The sequence below is a fragment of the Capsicum annuum genome, chromosome 7 (assembly GCF_002878395.1).
Source record: "Capsicum annuum cultivar UCD-10X-F1 chromosome 7, UCD10Xv1.1, whole genome shotgun sequence".
Classification (NCBI taxonomy): domain Eukaryota; kingdom Viridiplantae; phylum Streptophyta; class Magnoliopsida; order Solanales; family Solanaceae; genus Capsicum; species Capsicum annuum.
In genome coordinates, this window is record NC_061117.1 from 222471134 (window position 1) to 222474433 (window position 3300).

Below are 3300 nucleotides of genomic sequence, written 5' to 3' on the forward strand. Positions count from 1 at the left end.
TGTGTCTTTCCCATGTACAATCTTTATTACCCAAATTTTCACTTAAATCAGAAGTTAATGTCTACTTTTTCTCTTCATAATATTTTCACTTTTTTTATTCTTTGATATCTGTTACAATTTATAATTTATCATTATTCTACTCTGTAAATTTAGAGAGACTATAAATAAAATATACTAAGTCTAAATATGAAACAAAATAAATAAATCATTATTTTTAAATTGAACTTTAATTTGACCATATTATATGAAGCCCTTTTTGTCCCTTCTTTTTATTTATTGACATCTTAATGAATAAATGTAGAGATGGAAGAAGAAGAAAATAACAATCTTCATATGAAAGTTTGGGATGCAAAATATACTTGTAGAATTTACTGTAAATTTCTTCAAAATTTTCGATTTCTGCTTCATTTCTTCTTCTTGATTCGTCCTCGTATATCTCGAATGTGGTACTGATTCAACACCTCTACAAGAGCACAAGATAGCTCATAACAATGTTTATGCTTTGAGAGTATAAAATGATCTTGTATTATTATGACTTTTTCCCTTGGATCATTCTTTTTTTTTCCTACTGTCTCCTGCAAATTGAAATGGTGAGTGCATATTATATGTTTGTGTATGTACTGATTTTAATGGTGTGTGCAAAAACTTTTCAAGTTCTATACTAATTAGGCAATGGAGAATTATATTGTTAATTGAAAGAAATTATTTTAAAAAAGTAAATAGTGTTTTATATAAATGTTTACGATTAATTTAAACATGAAAATTTTATTATAAAGGTTTTAAAAGTTTGAATTGTCTTCACATCTGCTCACAATAATTTTCTTTGATTTGTAGAATTATGGAATCACATTAATTACGATTAATATGAAATTACAATATTGATTTAAAAAAAAAAAACTAAAATGAAAAGAAATTTAGAAAGTTTTTAGAAATGAAATTAATAGCATTGATGATGAAAGGAATTAAATTTGACTATCTTTAATATTTTATAAAATATTTAGTGTCGATGATTGATAGTATTTTATAAATTTATAAATGAGAAAAAAATTAGAAAAAAGCTCAAAAAACCCAAAAAAAAAAAAGATAAATAACAATCCTTGATTCTTAGACATGTCACATCAGCAACCCCTAGTTTCTCCTTTATATATATATATATATATATATATTGATTCTATTATCCATTAGGTCAAATGTAGATTTAATTGGATTGTTACTTTAAGGATGAATCTATTAATAGTATCAATAGTCAATTTGTCATTTAAAAAAAAAAAGAATATTTTTAGCTTATGGATTGTGGATTATAATTTATTTTTTTGTTTATACGGTTCTATAAAAAGAATTTTTTTTATACATATCGAATTATAGTTATTTATACATATTGATTGAAGTTTTTAACAAAAATACAGAGTTTGATTCAAGTTTTGTTATCGCCAAATGTTGTATGTGGTGGAGTGGTAAGTAGTTCTCCATTCTTAACTAGAGATCTCAGGTTCGGACCCTGAAATAGAGTCGCAATTAATAGAGATCGATCACTTTACCCCAAAATAACCTTTCTTGGTGCATGAACTAATCGAGTTTCAAAACAAATACTGATCATCTAACAGGAAATATAGGTTTTTTTTATAAGGAGACATATAACAATTCTTCACTTGTAAATTTGGTAGTGGAGACAGTACTTATTCCCTATGTTTTTTCCAGCAACATTGAGCTAAATTAGGAAATGAGGACAAGGTGTAGAATTATTTTCCAATAACATATATAAATAGATGTTGTGTATGCAATAACTATATACTATTATTATACTAATTATTGTGAAATAAAAGATGAGGGACAAATTGTGGTTATACATATCCCTCCATACTTTGAGAACCACTATCCAGACAATCCAACAATACCCAAATTAACAATTGGCCCACCTTTTTTTTTTTTTTTTTTTTTGCAATTGTTTGTAATGGAGTATCTGTTTTATCTCATTATTTTGATCAACGCACAGAAATAAAACAGTTAATAATACCTATCAAGCTTCCTATTTATTCCCTAATATTCAATTGAATTTAAGTTATATACACATTGGTGTAAGTATGATTTGTTTTTGTTTGTTGTTATCAGACCACTAAAGTAATATTTACATATAGGTCCCCTTATAATATGAAGTTTTGTAATATTGAGAATAAAACAGACTACATGCTACGTTAGTAAGTAAATATAGCATTGGGATAAAAATATCGATCGTAACCCGTGAATCAAACAAGAAGAGAGCTTCTTCACTTTCAACACAAGGCGAAATTTCACGTGTCTAGATCGTCATGGTGCTTTTTCTTTTTTGCCTCTTAAGATTCTTGATGACGTAAAAGTTACTTAAATTAATGGTATAAACTCATTTCTAGGACATCCGATAAAATGTGAACGATACGAAAATGATTAGCATGATTCTTGTACAAGAATAATACGCACAGATCGAGAAGTAATCCAATAATTATTCGACTCCGATTTATTTGAAACTAAGATGAGGATCTATCAAAAAAAACTCTGCTGCTTTTTCGATGTAGAGATGAGCTCTGCGTACAATCTACCTTCCCAAATCCTACCTATGAGATTACACTTGAATGTTATTATTGTTGTTGTTGACTTATTTAAAATCAAGATGTATCTAACTTAAACTCTCCTTAATTGAGGATTTGCTCTCTTGTAGACTTGTAAGTTTAGTTTATAATTGAATTTCTGCATGAATGTGTTCCCCACATTGGCTGGTCCATTACCATTTACTAAATCTTAATCTCTACCCTAAGCCAATTTCTTCAAAAAACATAGAAAATAGTATTAAAAAGTGGGCACAAGTATTTGCTCCCCCTCAGTTTCTTTTTCTATCATTTCAGTTCAACTATTCACTTTTCTAAACAATAAATATTGATAAAAAAATTAGAAAAAGAGAGATACTACTTTTTAGAGTACTTTTGGTGGTCAAGTGTGTTTGTTAAGCAAATGGGCCCAATTTGTTGGGCTAAAGGGGGGACAAGAAAGGATGGGCTAAAAGGTTTAATCTCTATGAACCAATCAATTTGGATTGGACTTTTAAAGTTTAATAGTAACACCTATTTGTCTACATCACTAGACTACTATTTGTGTTTAGATTAGGGAGCATAAACAAGATTTTACTATACAAAGTGGGGAATCTAACCTTTGTGTTTTGTGATTAAGGATGGACCTTTCAATGCTTTGGAATCATAACTAGTGTGATCTATCTTTTACTATCTTTTTATTCTTATATATATATATATATATATATATATATATATATAT

At 27.8% G+C, this 3300-nt stretch overlaps 1 non-coding gene across 1 annotated transcript; it reads left to right on the top strand.

Moving 5' to 3' along the window:
• The first annotated feature begins 2376 nt into the window (after positions 1–2376).
• LOC124886167 lies at positions 2377–2479 on the top strand. The gene has a single exon (XR_007043253.1). It is a non-coding gene; the product is annotated as a U6 spliceosomal RNA (small nuclear RNA).
• Positions 2480–3300: the final 821 nt, after the last annotated feature.